The sequence below is a fragment of the Spermophilus citellus genome, assembly GCF_964194105.1.
Source record: "Spermophilus citellus genome assembly, chromosome: 16".
NCBI classification, from domain to species: Eukaryota; Metazoa; Chordata; class Mammalia; order Rodentia; family Sciuridae; genus Spermophilus; species Spermophilus citellus.
The window spans coordinates 39,829,763-39,849,520 of NC_138196.1; the positions used below are offsets into that span (position 1 = coordinate 39,829,763).

Here is a 19,758-nt window from a genome sequence, read left to right on the forward strand (position 1 = left end):
GATGTGACAGCAGAACCACCTACAAAATAAAACAATATTCACACAGGCAGTTATCTTTAAACACGGATAAAGTATTGCTAGATTTTAGAAGGTTCTGTGCCACTGATAGAAATTTCTAAATATTCACAATTGGGACATCATGGTAGTAATAATAGGATTTTAAATATACATTTTAATGATTCTTAAAAGGATACACAGGCTTTAAATGAGATAGTAAACCTTCATGGTTAACTTTAAATTAATCTCTATTGAAATGGAGAACTCAACAAAAAATAACACAGGGTAAAGAATCTCCAGGCTGACATACAACTTGTTATATATGAAAATTTTGTCACAATAAAATCCTGATATGCTCTCAGAAATGGCAAAAGAAGATTCTCTAAATAATAATCAATAATTAGTTGAAAGAAAATTAGGATCATATAGTAAGAACACCCTATAGGTTGTCTAACAATATGACAAATTCAGTAGCAACCACAAAGAACCAATAAAACTTCTGGTGCCAAGAAACAAGATGGAACTGCTGGAATGAATTATAGATATGGGCTTCTAACATAATTTTTTCCAAGGGAGGACAAAGTGGAAGAAGAGTGGAAGGTTCAGTGGATGGGCATAAGCCAATCACCACCAACCCAGTACATCCTTCCTATGACACTCTAATAACAAATTCTAAGTATCATGCCAGCGAATGTTTAAATAGTCCTAACATTAGTTGGCAATGATAAAATAATATTTAGTAAATAGCAAAATGCAATCACAGTTTTTCATCATAAGCCTGGCAATAGTACATTGATAATTGATTCAACTGCATATGATCTACCCGCAATAAACACTAAAGCATTTTTGTTTAACTGCTGTGGAAGGGAAAAAATAAAGATGTATTTTTTTCTGATTTTCCCTTTTGCTTTATATTCAGTGATAGCATCTGTTAAAAATGTATATTTTCCAAAAGGAAAATTATGGCCAGATAATGGTTGCACATGATGGCTTGCTTCATAACTAAATATTTGACTTGCATACTTTACAAAGAATACTTTGTTCATGTTTTTGTTCAGGAAAAAAATATTTTCCATTTTGTGCCATCTAAGGAATGTTAAAGGAACAGCAACATGTCAAGACATGTTCAAAGTCAAATCATATGGTAAAGATAGTGTACATTGTTAATTTGTACAATTGTGAAAAATTTAGTGTCTGCTTTATTCATGCTTTAAAAATGTAAGGCAGCTACACACTTAGCAGTAACTGGCAAAGCTTATGCTGAGGAAATCTGTTTTTTCTTTCATTACCATCTTCCTTTGGCCTTCTATCACTGATGAATAAATTCAGCTGTTCTGCATTATTCTAGCTTTAGGAGGTCAGGTACTAGAATATGAAAATTAAGAATATAAAGATATTAGAGAAAATTCAGATTGTTAATTTTTTAAATCTTAAGACTATATAAGAATATGTTATTTTACAATATAAATGTGTACAGATGCACTTAATAATATAGCATAGCATAGTATAAGAGCAAAGATTGGATTATTAGGCTCCTAGAAAAGTATTAGTGAAATCACAGGCACACACTAATTTGATCAATGTTATCTGAAACCTTTCTAATACATTCTCTAGCTTGGTATAGAAGGACAGGGAACACAAAGTTAACATGAGTTGCTATTGCTGTACTTGAATCCTTATTGTGGGCAATGACAACCACAATGATAAAAAAAAATTAATCTAAGAAGATGGGCTTTACCCAAACCACATCTAAGTCACTTTTCCTTATTTAATAAAAATTGTGTAAAAAAAAGCTTGTCTAAAAGCTTGTAAAATGTAAAATGCACATCAGTGTTGGACTTCTTAGGACACATTCCTCCACAATAATTTTGCACTAAATAGCTGTTCAACCTTCAGATTTCTGTACTAAATAACAAACTAACAATACTTTTATCACCTCATAGGAATACAATTAATTCCCAGAAATACTGTACAGGTCCATAGGTTTCTATCCATAAAGATTCATAAAAATATACTAAAATATATTTTCAAATAAAAAATCAGATAAAAGAGAAAGAATACAAGATTTAAAATAATGTTAATAGAGAAGAAATAATTTATGATAACAAGATACCCTATTAATAAAGTTTAAGAGTAGCAAAACAGCAATAAATATATTGGGGAACAATTTTAAACTAAAAGAGCTATTACTATGTAAAACCCAAATATTGTTCATATAAAGAAAAATGCTTACCTCTCATGCACTTTTATCATCAAAAAGAAAACTGCAGATATCAGTATTAGACAACCAAAAAATGAAGTCATTCTGAATTTCAAGATAATTCACATTTTTATCTCATTATTACTTTTCTAACAAAATATCCAGTTAATGGCTTTCAGGTTCACTTTTGTCAAATTCTCATATATTATTTCATTACTTTCCTATCATCTGACAGAAATAGGAAGCTAAATACAATTTATCCAAATAAAAATATCACTGAAATTTAACATAGGCCATGACACACATGAATCACCACATGAAAGTGGTTAAAGTAAAAAACTGAATGTTCAATTGTAAAAAGATCACATTGTTTTTTTTTAAGAGAGAGTGAGAGAGGAGAGAGAGAGTGAGAGAGAGAGAGAGAATTTTTAATATTTATTTTTAGTTTTCCGCGGACACAACATCTTTGTTGGTATGTGGTGCTGAGGATCGAACCCGGGTCGCACGCATGCGAGGCGAGCGCGCTACCGCTTGAGCCACATCCCCAGCCCAAAAGATCACATTGTTATTAACTCTTCTTTTAGCTACTTTTGAAATGTAAATAGCTATGATATGATTAAATGCAATATTATTTAACACAACTTACATTACCTACATTCAAACATCTTGCGATGTCATAATAGATAAGAGCAAAGACTGGTTTTATGTCCTATGTGCCAGGACCTTCCTTATCCTTACTACAATTTTATGAGATGTTATAATTGTTCCTATTTTTATAAATTAAGAAAATAAGGCTTACAGAGAAAATACTTTTTCCAAAGACACAATGTCAAATCTAGATTTGTCAAGGTATTTATGATACAATAATCTGTGCACTTAACCACAACAGTACAATTTACACTTGAGCTGATGAAATACACATTTTTGTCTTCTTTAAAGTCCTTCAAAATATACACACAGAATTGTATCTGGTCTGCCTTGAATACTGTTTAATATTATTTAAGCTGCCAGAACAAGACTTATTTTCAGGTAACATGATGCCTGAATTGCAAAGAAGAGAATAATTAGGCAATAAAAACAGAGAAAGGAAAAGGCTAAGATCTACTGGCATTCAAATTAATCCCAAAGAAACTACCAAGATAGAGTGTATCCCTCTGGGTATATAATCATACTAAGTGAAAGTAATTAATGGCTTCTAAAATTCTGTAACTTAGGATCATATGTTTAGAAACGAAAGTGACAATTCTCCTTGTTTACCTGTGGGGAAAGTTGGAGCAGATGTCTCTATTCTGAACAACCTAAAAACAAGGCCCTTCAAAAACAGACAACCACGGTCATAATTATAACTCCCGTTTTCAAAATTTATAGCCTATGATTCAATGTCAATATAGAAAAAAATAAACTAATAATGAAGTTTATTAATGAACTAATAATAAACTAATAATTGCCCTCCTTTTCCCTCCCCCCCCCCCCAAAGGACTCCAAGACTAATTTACAGTTGGGAGGTGGGGGGAACTCAGGTCTTCAATATCTATTTTCAGCTAGGTTTTTTTTTTTTTTTTTTTTTTTTTACAATTTGTTCTACTCATATTACCCTAGTTAACCTCCCTAACAACAACAACAACAACAACAACAAAAATGGAATAGGTGTTAAGTTATCCAACTTATGTATAAGGAAAAGAAGGCTCAGAGAATTTGAGTCTTAACCAAAAAGTATGATCTGGAACCCAGGCACACAACAATTCTTCCTTCCCTTTCTTCCCTTTCCTTCCCCCTCTCCAGGCCCCTATCTCCGCCTCTGGCCAGGAGGGACCAACCGCCACCCTGAGTTCCTTTAGCCAAGAGCCTTACTACTTACCTCCTATAAGCGGCGCTTTATGGAGACGCCCGGAGAGCATAACTCCAGCGTGCGCAGCAATTACAGCACCTTACTCCAGCTATTAGGTGCCTGTCTCCTAGCTCCCCGCGCGCCACAGCTGCTCGTTCAGTTCCGCCTCTTTGATGCACAGTCTGGAGAACCTAGACCTGAGTCAGGTAGCCGCCATTAGCAATGACCTCAAGTCCATCTGCACTCAGGAGAAGGCGCAGCTCTAGGACCTCAAAGACCACTTCGCCAACTTCCTGGAGCTGGAGCAGCAGAACAAGGTGCTGAAAGCAGAGCTGCTGGTGCGCGCCAGAAGCACTCCAAGCCGTCCGGTTTCCAGACTCGGTAGGAGCAGGAGATTTGCGACTTGCGCCTGGAGGCGGAAGACGCTACCAAGGAGAAGCAGGCGCTTCAGGGAGAACGCGAAGGGCTGGAGGAGACTCTGCGCAACCTGCAAGCGCGCTGTGAAGAGGGGGTGCTGAGCCGCTCCGACCTAGGGCTGGCTGATGCGGACGCGCTGAACTCGAAAAGCGTATCATCAGCCTCATGAACTAAATCGCTTTTCTAAAAAAAAGTGCAAGAAGAGGAGAACGCAGAGCTGCAGATGCAGATCCAGTACACACAGATCTCGCTGGAGATGGACGTGTCCTCCAAGCCCGACCTCTCCTCCGTGCTCAAGGACATCCGCGCGCAATATGAGAAGCTGGCCTCCAAGAACATGTAGAATGCCCAAGAGGGCAAGAGCCACTTCACCATGCTGCCTGAGAGCGCGGCTAGGAACACCCACGCGGTGCGCTCCGCTAAGAAAGAGGTGACAAGAGTGGTCACTTGCTCAAGGCCAAGACCCTGGAGATTGAAGCGTGCTGGGTATGGACGAAGCCCTTTAGAAGCAGCTGCAGGAGCTAGAGGACAAGCAGAACATCCACATCAGTGCTATGCAGGACGCAATCAACAAATTAGAAAATGAACTGAGAACTACAAAGAGCGAAATGGCACATTACCTAAAAGAATACCCAGACTCCTTCACGTGAAGATGGCTTTGGATATGGAGATTGTAGTTTAAAGTAAACTCTTAGAAGGCAAAGACCCGTCTCAGTTTCACCAGCGTGGGCAGCTTAACAAGCAGCTACTCCAAAAGCGCCCAGCTCTTTGGCTGATCTGCCTATGGAGATGGAAGTCTGCAGACCAGCTCCTACTTGATGTCCGCCCACTTCTTCTCCTCTTAACTTTACCAGCCACGTCCAGGAAGAACAGATAGAGGAGGAGGAGACCATCGAGGCTGCCGAGGAAGCCAAGGACAAGTGGCTCTCTGAAGGGGAAGCTGAAGAGGAGGAGGAGGAGAAGGAGAGGAAGAGGAAGAGGAGGGAGCCAAAGAGGAAGAAGCTGCCAAGGAAGAATTGAAGAAGCAAAAGAAGAAGAATGAGGAGGAAGTAAAGGTGAAGAAAAAGAAGAAACCAAAGGAGCCAAAGAGGATGAGAAGAAAGATGAAAGTGCTGGGGAGGAACAAGCAACTAAGAAGAAAGATCCATCCAGACCCCTTTCCTTAATTATTCCAGGAAAAATTCTCCCGAAATCAGGTCAACCTCATAACCAACAAACCAGTGGAGTTCCAGACCCTATATGAATTAAGTCAATATATGTATAATTCTGAGATGACTTTGGTTGGACATTCAGTGTTGTGCTATGAATTTTCTCCTTAGGCAGACTATCCTTTGGCTTGCAGATTGGCTTTCTGGCTTCCTGCCAGCCTGTGCATGGTCCACGCTTATGAGTTCAGGATTTAAGGCAAATGTGAATCATTCAGAGGTTTACAATAAGAACACAACATGAATAAATGAATTCACTAATGTCAATGTTAGATTTCATGGAAAAATACTCATTTGAACCTTTGGTGGTTAGAAATTAAAGACCTTGAGTTATGTGCAATAAATAGTAAATAAAGTTACATTGAATGACACATTTCTTGTTGTGGTTGTTGACTTAATTAAAATACCTTAAGGATAGCACAATAGAAACCATAAACAAGTGGACTATTTGTCATTATTAACATTTTTCATCTAATTATCATGGTCAGAAGTTGAAATCTGAGCGTGTGATACAGTCAAGAGGAATAATTTTTTAAATTAGCATATAATTTAGGGAGAAGAAAGAATACCAAAGGTCATTTGCCACTGGAAATATGTTGCCTGAAATCCTGAGCTCATGATTCAGTGTGGTGTTAGCTTCCTTCTATTGCCTCAAATAGACAATATTTAATGCCAAACAGTTTTAAACCCTTTAAAAACTACAGATACAAGTAATGAAATTGTTATCAGTCACTTAGGGGGGAGATAATGTATTTGTATGTTACATTGGCATTGTTGCCGCAGTCCAGCTGTAGCAAAATAACTGGGGGTGACCAGCAACTTGTGTAGATAGATACAGCAGGAACAGGAGCCGTTTATTGTAGGACAGCTTATCTTAATTAACATAAACTAGATACAGCAGTCAACCAATAAGGAATCTCCACACTTAATGGCTTGCTGGCGTTACTTCACAAACCACTACCTCTGGCAAAATGCCAGGCGCCATCCTGCCTTGTTTACAGACCCTAACAATTGTTCTGCATATCTTAATTGGGAAACACTTGGATTCCAGTGATAACTTATCTGGTTGGAAGTTTCATTTAGTGTACATACCATCTGTCCACATGCACCTTAAATTTATGAAGACTCTTGCGCTTGCATTTGGTGTGGAATAGAGGTGAAATTTATTGACTATTTTATGCTCTGCTTCTGTTTTTGAGCAATTGCTTTGTTAGCCAATTTTGCTCAATATCTGTTTTTTAGGCATTTAAAGGTTATGGATTTCACTTGAAACCAAAGTGTTCTACATTTAAAGTTATTTGATCTCTTTGCACTGTATCTAGTGAAACATATGTGACTAAGAAAATAGGTAAAATATTTCTTTATCTATCATGAAATGGATGGTACCAAGAAGGCTCTCAGCATATCAGCCTGGGTAAAGATTAGGAGTCTCCTCAGAAACCAAGCTCTTCCCCTTGATGCTGATGGGATGATGCATGTGGTAATTCTCAGACAGATGCAAAATACAGGTAAAACAATTAGCCGAATGGAAACTGCTGGTTTGTTTGAGAAACACTTGGTTGAAGTAAGTCCATTGTCCATCTCTCTCTTGTGTGCCATAATAAAATATTGAAAACCCTAAAAAAAAAGATCTGGAAATTGGAATTCCCATTTTTTTCCTACCCACACACACAAAAAAATGTAGATAAAACATTAGTGTAAGGATCAATGACCAGTGGCATGGAGTTATGGGATTTCCTTAGTATGTATCTGTACTTTCCATCCCCTTATCCTTTGGTATCTGAGCCCCAGATCTCCTAAAAAATTAGAGTTAAGCATTCTCTTTCACATATCTCCAAATGAGTGTGCATCAAATGAATTGAGAGGCAATTTGATATAGCTAATACATTCATGGACTCTTCCCAAGATATCCCAGAGAGAGGTATTTGTCTGTTTATAAACAGAGTCCTTGCCTGACCCAATGTGAAACACAGAATAACCTTTGGCCCCCCCCCCCAAAATGTTGAAGATTCAAAACAAACCTCCAGAATAAAAATGTTAAATTATAGATAGAGTTCATAAAAGTCATCAAGATTCCAGCTCAGCTGAATAGGCAAACTTTAAAGAAAGTATGGAATGAATGAGTATAATTTGGATATGGAAAAGGCCTAAGGGGTATGCTGGGGTATTTGTTTGCTTATGTGTATGTGTGAATAATTTTTAATTTTAGAGTGTACATTTTGCACAAGGGAGACTGAATATAGCAAGGTATACTAACCTGGCTATGAATAGGCTTGTAGAAGGAAAAACTGGGTAAATAAATCATTTAGAAAGTTATAATCCAAATTCAACATTCAGGTTGAACTAAAGTGGTAGCAGAGACAATAAGGACAATAATCCTCCCCTGCCTAGCCTGACTCACACACAGGATCCTTGTAGAAACCGATCATTCCATGCAGTGATAATCATATCAACTGCTTTGTGAAGGATCAGAGATGATATATGTTTAAGGAGGTATTTTTTAAGAGTTGAGCCACCAAATATATAGGCTAGCCCTTTCATTACCCTCTAAAAAGCAGCCCCTTACATTTTCATCTTTCTTATCTACCAAACCTAGTATCATCAGTGTAAGAGAGAAAGGTAATTCCAGAGCAATAAGTCTTCCATGGAGAGTGCTCTACCTTGGGCAGCTATCACCAAAGTTCTGTTTTGGTAAGTTAATTGATGCTGTGTTTGCAACATGGTGGTCACAAGACATACTTGATATTTCAAAGAAATTTAGAGATAGAATGAATGCTGAATTAGTTAATTAACAATGATAAGACACAGCAAACAAACAAAAACCAGAAAGTCTAAGGAAGTTATAGAACAGCGTAAACTCAGATACCAGTGTCTTCACCATTGATGAATTCAAGACAGAAATGACTCAAAAATATTGCCAGCATTTCTTTTTCTGTTGATTTGTTTTCATTTTCAATCACACTAGGGAATTTAAAGACTGCAGTCTTCAACACAAGAGATTTTCCTAACAGACTTACTTGTAATGTATACATTTAGCAAAGGACACCTTGTTTTTAAAGGAATATCTTCATTGGATAGTTTTTAAAAGATTTTGAAAATTTATTTTTTAGAGGTACTGGGGATTGAACTCAGGGGCACTCGACCACTGAGCCACATCCCCAGCCCTATTTTGTATTTTATTTAGAGACAGGGTCTTACTGAGTTTCTTAGTGTCTTGCTTTTGCTAAGACTGGCATTAAACTCATGATCCATCTGCCTCAGCCTCCTGGCGCCACTTGGATTATAGGTGTGCATCACCATGCTCAGCTTTTAAAGGATTTTATATGCTTTATTTTCAAAATGGCATCCAATACTAAGACATCCTTGTTAAACTTTCATGTATAACATATGATTCCATGATCATTACCACAGAATTAAATGAAACTCGTTGAGTGTTCAGGTCAATTATCCTGTTAAGAAGCCTCATATATTTCAGGGAACTTGAGCTCTTTTCCCCAAGAAACTGAACCAATGGAAAGATTCATCAACTCTATGAAGTCAGGCATTTAGGTTTATAGTTGGACTCTGTCAGCAGTATATTTAGAACTCTGAATAAAGAGGCTGACGTTCAAACTTAAAAGCTTCTCACAGTGTACATTTTCTCCCATATCCTTATCATGCTATTTTGAAGTCTTACTGATTGCCATGCAAGCATGTGATTTAATTGTTAACCTAGCCTTCTAGGATTTGTTGGCAGCCCAGAGTATGTAACAATGTATAATGCAAGTACTTCATTTCTTATGTAAACTGACCTATGCTAATTTTCTTTTTCCCTATTTTGGTAAATAATCATATTCCCTGGGGATTAGAGGTAGTAGTAGCAGTGGTGTCCTCTTAACACTTCTGTACCAACAGTCTGCTCTATGAAAGCAACTCTTAGGGTAAATACTGCTAAGCCTTAAATGTTTATTTATAAGTAGTCACAAAATAGACATTATAAACCAAGGGAATTCCCACTCTCTATTGTTGGACACTACTGAGGGCCATTGCCAAGTAGGAATGACGCATCAAAATTTCCTTGATAGCGTACCCCATGTTAAATGGATTTCGCTGTTGACATTGCATGTAAGGTGACCTTGCTCAAGGACCAAGGCGGATCCGGGTTTAGAGCTGATCAGGTTTGAGGAAGTATCCCGCTCCTTGAGTTTAAGGCATTCCCGGTTTAAGACAATAGGGGTTTTAGGGAAGTTGGAGGTTGAAGATTATTGCTGCTGGGATTAGGGCGTTCCTGCTGCCTGAGCTCCCGTTGAGTTCTCCTGAGATTCAGAAAGGATTTTGGGAAAAAAGCCTCGTGGAGTAGGTGAATTGGGCGGCAGCAGAACTGGGATTTCCCCAGAACGTGTGTGGAGGACGGTGTGAGTTCGGGAATAAAGACTTGCTGTTTGAATCTACAAGGTGTGTGGTGGCTCGTGATCTTGTGCCCAGCCAAGACTGTGGCAAGACACTCTGGCATGTGCCTCATGAGAATTGTTCATATGGAGGCAGTTGCAACCATCTGGCAACATGACCAGCCAGAGACATACTGTCAAGTTAAGGGGCAGATCCCCCCATGAAATAGAAAATAAGGACCAATAGCACTTTGACTGTGACTATTACTTGATTCAAAGGTGCTGGTAAGTTGGGCTAGCAGGTTCGATGCTCTCTCTAGCCAATCAAATAATCTAAACATCTCATTTCCAAAATGGATATTTCATACATTTCCTAGGATATTTACCATGCCTTCCATTATGGTATAATAGGTAGAATTCTAAGTTGAATCCCAATGACCCATGGAACCTCTGTAATTTCCTTCTTTTGACTACGAACAGCACTGGGAACTTAATTCTTAACCAGTAGAAAACGGCAAAGGTGATGAGATGTCAGGTCAATTATGGCAAAGGTGAAGATAGTGTGGTATGCCAAAAGTCCCTAACTATATTTTTTGATATAACACATCAATAAATGCAAATACTTAAGCAATAAAAAATGAACAAATAAATAAATGCAAATACTTAAAATCTGTTTTTTTTTAATTTACTCCAGTATCAGTGGTTCAGCCAGTTGGAGAGCTGGTTAAAACATGAACTGCTGGACCTTTTCCTCCAGAATTTCTGATTCAGTTTTGAGGTGAGCCCTAATGAATTTCTAAGTTCCCAGGTGATGTTGATGCTGCTGATATATGGAACACAACTTGATCACTACTCTTCTGGATTTAGCTAGTTTTGGCTTCATTAAAAAGTTTATCTAAGGGGCTGGGGTTGTGACTCAGTGGTAGAGTACTTGCCTCGTACACACGAGGCACTGGATTTGATCCTCAGTAGATCATAATAATAAATAAATAAAATAAAGATGTTGTATCCATATACAAATAATATGTTAACAAAACACACATGCACTATATAAAAGCATGAGAATTCACTCAAATATTTTGCTAATAGGGGACACAGGAAAGAGTTTGAGCTTGAGATTTGAAAACTGAGAAAATATTTCAAATCTGCTTTATGGAACTTGGTGCCACACATGATTTTGTGATACTGTAATTGCCTTATAAAATCAACAATAAGTGTCATGTTATTTAATATTTTCGACATGGTCAGTGTTTTGTAGTTCTCAAAGCACTCTTTGTTGTTCTATATCAATGGGAATGCCAAGAGGTCAGATGGGTATTTCTGTACTCACTTTCCCCTATTATAAGGCTGAGGCTTGAGGACCCCGGCCATCCTGATAGATAGCAGGAGTTAGACTTAAATATATGCAAAGGATTCCAGACCTTTCCTTCATAGTCATATCCCACAACAGCCTTGAAAAAAGAATGAAGTGATCCCAAGAACTGGTATAAAATTGTAAGAATGTAGGCAATAATGTGTGGGTACATGGTTTATTTAATTTCTCCATGAAACTACTATAGTCTTTATGAGGAAAAAGAAAAAGAAAGAAAGAAAGAAAGAGAAAGAAAGAAAGAAAGAAAGGAGGGAAGGAGGGAGGGAGGGAAGGAAGGAAGGAAGGAAGGAAGGAAGGAAGGAAGGAAGAAAGAAAAAACCTGTGTCATCCCACATTTTTTTTTAACCAAGAGCTATAGCTTAGATGTTTGGATACTTGTCAAGGTTTGACTAAAATCATCACTAATCATTCAGCACCAGTGGCTTCTGCCAGCTGCACTTGAAACACATTTTGTCATCCTAAAGCAAAATAAACTAAGGCAAGTGAAGAGTGCCTGAATTATTTCATTGCTATACTCACTGGGATTTCAGTGACTAAAGTTAATACAGTTTCCTGGGCAGTGAGGGCCCACATTGGCTCTGAATGGGCTTTGTACAATTTTAGGAAAGAAGAAATTGCTTGCTAATCTGGCTGCAGTTAGATCTGGCCTTTCCACTAAAACGAGAGTTAGCCGTATTCTACTTCTTTAGGGAATGCACTACTTTTCACAAATTACAATGTGTGTCCAACCCAAAGTAGGGCAGTAAAAATGCCTCTTTTTCTGTGACATGTCAGATTCTTCTCCTCCCTAGGCTTTGACTCATTGAGTATCCACACCTTTCAGAATCTGAGTTAGAAACTTTTCCCAGAATGAAGAAGCCCAAAATCCATAAGCCCCATGAATCTAGTCTCATGGATTTCTACAGTAGCATAATGTGACCACAGAGAGAAAAATTTGCACTCACAGTGCAAAGTGAGTCAAGCTCTCTAGGTTATATTAACAACCTTGAACTGTTGCTCCAGACAGCAGAATCAGGTGTGGCTGATCTGGAAGTAACACCAGCCCAGCATAAAAAGGTCTACTGCATGATGAATGCTTAAATGTCACCTCCTACAGGAGCCCTTTACCCATCCACCACATGCTCTATATCACCCGCACTCCAGGCTGGAATGAACCTTTCCATTTCTCTGTCCTTCCATAATTTTCCTTTCCTGCTACTCATAAGCAATTGTAGCAGACTGTCTAGTATCTTAGAGACTCCAGTGGGGCAAACTTCATGGTTCCTTCCCCTCCTTACATATCTCCATACATTTGCTTTTATAATAGATTTTTTTCATGTTAAGTTCTGAAAGAAAATTAAAGATTCTATTCAACTTACAAGGTTGTCCTAAATGTCCTCTAATTGACCCCATTTTTTTTCATGCCTTCATTCAGTATTTGAAGTCTCCTTCACAGTCTCAGGCATTTACATATTTGTCTATTATACCACTTGCATTGTAACATGATAATTATTATTTTACAAATTTACCTTCCTCACTAGACTGTGAATTCATCAAGATAGGCCAATGGCCTGTTAGTTGTGAGTGCTCAGTACAACTTAATAGAATCATTCCTAACCAGTATCAATGACAAATTTTGTATTGTCCATGGTACATTGAGCAAGTGTACATAGTAGATTGTCCTCAGGTATAGTTGGACAGCAGAATTACCCATTAACAAGGGCAAGGATATTTATTCTCAAACCTGTTTATGCCACTTTTTTGTATTTATATTATTTGATTAAATATGATAAGGGCCAATGATAAATGAGTATTTTTTAAAAGATTTTTTTATGAAAACCAAGTAGAATGCTTTGTAAATATAGCAAATACTCTTTAAAAATGAATCTTATTTTGTTTAACTCCCTGTTTTGCTGTGGGCAAGACTATTATAAAGAATTGGGAGGCTGGAGTTGTGGCTCAGTGGTAGCGCACTTGCCTAGCCTGTGTGAGGCCTCTGGGTTCGATTCTCAGTACCATATATAAATAAATTAATAAAACAAAGGTCCATCAACATCTAAAAAATATTTTTAAAAAATAATTATTAAAAACTCTGGATGAACTTGCAATTTGATTGTCTTTCAACTATCTTAAAATAAATTAAACAGAAACTCATATACAGTGAGTGTGATTTGATCAAATATGAAAGCACAGTAAGGTTTTTCAATGATGGATCCTTAATGAAAAAAATTTAATTGTTCTAGTAAAATAGTGAATAAAATTACATTCACATATTTTAATTAAAATAAAATCTGCATTTATTTTTAAATTATTTAAAATTCCTGCTTTTACACTTTTATTGACTACCAGGCATATAATAAGAGACATCCTATTATAATTATTTTACTACCTTCCTGATTAATTCAATCATTAGTTTATTTAAATAAGTATTTGATAAATCCTATGCTTCATTTCTTTTGCATTACTTAATGCAGAATTTATGTCTCAGAGCATTCATGTGAGTGTTGGATAGAGTGGTGGCAAACAACAGGTCCTAATAATTGAATAATTAATGAATGTTTACCTATTATCTCTTATTTTGATTCTGCTTTTAAATGAATCTCTTCTTTTGAACTTTCTCTTCCTTAGAAAAATGGGGGGGGGGAAGATGACAGACATTTTTAGGTAACCAATAAAAGTCACAGAGAAGAAATTCACAAATTCTAAACATTCTTTTCATATTTTAGAGCAGGCTATGTTTGTATATCTTACTTGGAACTTAAAAGATTTCATATACCAAGATAAATTTGATATGATTTTCATCCTAAGCTAAACAATAAATAACAAAGATTCAATTGTAGAGTTGCTTATATCCCCCACCATGTTTGTCAGAACACTTGCCACTAAAAACTATCCCCCAAAGATTTGGTGATTGTCATTATGTTTCATATCTTGGTAGAGTACAGCATTGCTCAAATTTAGTATAAAACAAGGAATTATAATAATGACCATATTTGTCTTATGACAAGGCCTGTGTCAAATACTTAAATGTGCACCATCTCTCTAGATGCACAGCTCTGACATTTTCCTGTTAGATGTAGGTACTATTATTATCCCTATTTTACAAGAAAATAAATTTTTAAAGAGGTTTAACAATTTTCCCAATGTCAAACTAAGTATGATTACTGTCCCTTTAATGAATCTGTGAGGTGAATTTTGCCAGTCTGTTTGGCAAAACACTATTTAACAAAGGGTACAGAGTCATAGGAATCAAAGACAGTACCATCTGAGATGTGTACATGATGTGGGGAGATGGTCATAATGAATAACATCTATAATTATTACTCTCAATAGCAAATTTAAAGACACAAACAATGTATTCTCGTATCCAGAAGTTAACTTTAGGTGACTTATATACCTAGTGATAGGCATCTCTGACCTCATAATGTATCAATACATTACAAATCATTTTTCATTTATGTACTATTTATAAATGTTAAGTATTATTGACTTGTTCACTTTTTATTGCATCTATTAGAAGATATCTTGATTTGCTCTGTATATTATTAAGCACAGTTTTCCAAACATGGTTAAAATTTAATGAAAATACAATGAGGATGTCTGAAGTGAAAGAGAACTATCAATTATGAGAATAACATACAACAGTCTCTAATAATTTTTAAAAGGAGGTGCACTATACATCAACATATCATTCAAGAAGAATATAGAATATAAAATTTAATTCTCCTATAAATTACAAAATATATTCACTCAGCCCTCATTTCATCACCTAAATGGTTTTTACTTCATTTATTTCTTCACAATAGTATGGCTGTATTTTGTCTGATCTTTCATGGAATAGAGAGATTTTTTGTTATAAAGTAAAATCATAAGTTCAAGGAATAGTCAAAAGTCTTTTGAAAATAAAATTTATTAAAAATCTTAATTTCTCATTGATTTCACATTTATGAATTAAAAAATGTATTTGGTTTGACATTTTTCCTCATATTACCTCTCTTCCTACAATTACTGTCTTTTATTGGTGTGTGGGCAGAATAGTTAAAAGCATTTTTCTATAGATTAACAACTGTTACATATAATAACAAATGTAATTTCACAAGTTGTAATCAAGATCAAGGCCATTTCCCAATGTCCACCTCCAGTTCTCATGTTTATCTACTTTTTCCAAATTGATATAATACTCTCTAGGAAAAGAAAATTCATGCTCTAAAACAATCATAAATGCATGACATAGCTTTATTCCTATAGTATTCTAAAGATCATTGCAAATAATATGGTCATTACTTATCATCACCTTTTTAAGGACAAATATGTTCCTACATATTATTGCAAATAATAGATATATGGCAATAACACTGGACCTGAAGGGAAACCCCCTTTCTAACTAAATTTGATGAGCAATAGTCTTTGAGACATACCACTGTAACTCTAGGGTTTTCTTCTCCTTCAGTAATCAGACATTAAAGAAAATTCTCTTGAATACCAATTCTAACATTCATTTAGTTTTTCCTATCTTTCTATTTGAATCATCCTCAAATCAATATTTTCAAAATATCAATTATTTTTAGAGACTGTCAATTACTAAGGAAGACTAAAAGATAAATGTAGTTGAGAAGATTTATAATAAAGAAAAATACAGGGTAATGATAATAGCATCAATACAATATAAAAAATAAGCATATTAATACAAATCAAAATATGCTGTGGGGAATTCAGTACAATACAAACTTAATCATAGCAGGATGCATCCACAGAAGCGTCTGAAGATGTGATGTACCATCTTTCATCCATCTTTCTCAACAGCAGTTTGCCAGTGTGCAACAAAAAGTTTTAAAATATATGCTTCTTGATCCAGTAAGTCCCCCTAAAGGAATATGTTTTAAAATCAGAATCTTGACACATACATAGGGATGAATAAGCAATAACAAGAGTTTTTAAAATTTTTAAATTCAGGAAATAACAACACATCGCAAGACAGGAAAATTGGACATAAACAGTGATCTACTTTATGATAGAATATTATCCAGCCAGTAAAAATATTTGGGAGGTAGATAGGACATTCACAAAAATATAAAAATTCTGAATAAGATGGTAAGTGATTTTTGTTCTATCCTTTTACCTTTTAAAATTCTCCAAGTTTTTTTTTAAACATTTCATTTGTACTCCAAATAAATTCTATCATGTGTTTTAAAAGAGTATTTAAGAACATGGAGGATACTCAGGAGATAATTTAGATACAGACTATTATTCTAATGTTAGCAAAAAAAGAGAAAGTTTAAATGTACCCAGGCACATACATAAAAGGACTAGATGGAAAACCTGGAATTCTTAAGATATTACTTATTATTAGTGGATTTGAAATGATTTTTTGAAGGTGACTTTTATTATTTTAGTTCAAATATTTTTCAGATTTCATAACTTTTACTTATCTCCCCCCAAAATTATTGTTAAATGAAGGAAAATATATATAATTTTAAAAGAAGGAACTCAGTATGCCTCCCTAGGTTAGCCAGATTCCTTTTCCTTGGCTCTAGCTAAAGCCTCTATGGCAAACCTGAACTTCACCTTGGTTAAATATCTGATTGTGTTAAATAAGATTCAATAAGTAATTGAAATTATTCAAACTTGTCACAGAACAATGCATGAAACATAAATCCTATAACTTAGATTAGGTTTTAAAAATAAACAGATAAAAGGGATGCTGAGCAGTGGACTAATCTTTTATTTATTTATTTATCTTTATTTATTTATTTATTTTTATTGGTTGTTCACAACATTACAAAGCTCTTGACATATCATATTTCATACATTAGATTGAAGTGGGTTATGAACCCCCAATTTTACCCCAAATGCAGATTGCAGAATCACGTCGGTTACACATCCACAATTTTACATAATGCCCTATTAGTAATTGTTGTATTCTGCTACCTTTCCTATCCCCTACTATCCCCCCTCCCCTCCCATCTTCTCTCTCTACCCCATCTTTTATACCAAATAATAGACTGGGTCTAATAAGTACAGCATCAGGCAATCAAAATCAGGAAAAACACTGAAAAGGAAAATAGTATAGTTTCTATATAAAGTTTTAATAAATATCTGTAGAAAAGGCAATAATTTCAGATGTTCATGTAAGGAAACAAGATCCAGGTTGAAAGAACATAGGTTACCCTGTATTGGTGGGGTTTAATGCATAAGTTGGCTAATTTTCTTCTTTGTTGCTTTGTAAATTTTGTTACTTGATGTAAATAACAAATCTGTCAAATACCACAAATGACAAACACTGTCCTCTTGGTTATCTTCTGTCTTTAGCATATGGTCATTTTATTTCAACAGATCACTTTCCACACAATTATCTTTAAACTTTCCCATAATGTACATTTGAAAAAGGGGCCTGGAATCCCACAAGTTACTTTCATCCTGAATACATTTTGGGGGGCAAACTGCATTAGTGAATAGGACTTTGCAACATTTATAAAGATCCAAATAACTGATGGTCATTGGAAACAAATGTGTTCCAAATGTCTGTGTCATAGAGCATGGGACCTCATGTCCAACCTCTTTGTCTTTCTTTCCTTTGATTTTGTTCATGTTTATGATATAATAATAATTACTTGAATATTCTGTGTGTGCGTGTGCATGCACACCTTCTCTTTAGAGAAATACTGTATTTGCAAGATCACCTTTATTTTAGCTTCCTATTCTTGCAGCAGGTTGAAGAGCAGCAAAAGGAAATGAGTGGAATTGACATAAGGAGGGGAGGATGGAAGAAATAAGCTTCTTAAGAACAGGCTGAAATGCTCAAAACTCATATATTTTTTCCATGTTTGTGTAAATATAACTGAAATCAAATATAAAACTTTGTAGCCAAACTCTGTTACAATTAGCTATGCTAATTATGCTGAAATAGGCACTTACCATAAAGATAATTACTTAGAGTACTTTATTGAGACTGATGGGGCACTAGATAAGGTCATTTATTATCTCTGTTAAGTAATTTGGTCAAATTAATATATATGTATAGATGAAATCCAAACTCTAGGAAGCATCTCAGATTGACATATCTAAATTGTTACTGGAAAAACACATGATTCCTCTTCCGAGAGAAGGAGTGTAAAAAATGTTTTTTTTTTAGGTCAAATAAATCAATGTTTATGCCACTGATGAGTAGAGCCACTAGGAAATCATCACCTGCTTTAGGGATTAGAATGCTGCATTTGAGAACATAATTAAATGCATGAAAGTATTTATACATTAATTGCCACAAAATTTGGAAGTGATTCAGAAATGTGTTATGTATCACATTAATGTGTATATGACCCCAGTATATATAAAGCATATATTTATTGGTGCAAAATGTGTTCTGACTTCACAGAAGATGTACACCTAAGCAGTATTTGAAAAAATGACTAATGATAGAAATAATACTGACAAATACCTTTGCAATAGTGACTTCAAGTTCATAGATGGTGTAGTATCATGAATAGTTATGACACCTTGGTAAAGGTTTTTGTTAAGCTCACTGCTTTCTGGCAATTTTTGCTGGACATTTTCCTTTTCTAACTATTTTGTTTTATTCAAAAGCTTGCACCAATTCAAATGATAACCCAAAGTGAGCATCACTCTTTTAGTGAGTCACAAAGCAAGGAGAACTCCAGCATGTTTTATGATTGTGATAATCAAGGTCATTTAGAAAGAAAGAGTATTAAAATTATGAAGAACTTAGAATCAAAATCAGGGGTGTATTTTATAAAACAATTAACCAATAATAAAACCAGACAAGAAAGTCATTGAAGACTTTAAGTTAATTATTAAATACTGAGTGAATCTAAGAAATAATGAAGCCAAATTTTATAAAACGAAAAGTGTTTCCTAATCAAATTATATTAGAAATGTGTGTGTGTGTGTGTGTGTGTGTGTGTGTGTGTGTGTGTATACTGTTTGATACCAGAGAATTGAACCCAGGAGCCCTGTTTTAGTCAGCTTTTTCACTGCTGTGACTAAAGGGCCTGACCAGAACAACTGTAAAGCAGGAAAGAAAGCTTTATTTGGAGGCTCATGGTTTTAGAGGTCTTAGTTCATAGAAGGCTGTTTCCATTCCTCAGGGCTCAAGGAAAGTCAGAACATCATGGTAGAAGAGGGTGTCAGGGGAAAGCAACTCACATGGTCATCAGAAAACAGAAACAAATATATATATACCCCAGAGCCATGTCCCCAATGAACCATTTCCTCTAGCCACACCCCACACCCCACTGTCTCCAGTTCCCACTCAGTTAATCCCACCAGGAATTAATTCACTTGGGTCCTAGGTTAAGGCTATGAGCTAATCATTTCTCCTCCCAACCTTCTTGCATTGTCTCACATGTGAGCCTTTGGGGGACATCACATCTAAACCA

At 35.7% G+C, this 19,758-nt stretch overlaps 1 pseudogene across 1 annotated transcript; it reads left to right on the top strand.

The window, feature by feature from the left end:
* Positions 1-4,198: 4,198 nt before the first annotated feature.
* On the top strand, positions 4,199-5,608 carry LOC308635304 (neurofilament light polypeptide-like; annotated as a pseudogene). The gene has a single exon. The product of its transcript is annotated as a neurofilament light polypeptide-like (transcript).
* The last annotated feature ends 14,150 nt before the right edge of the window (positions 5,609-19,758 follow it).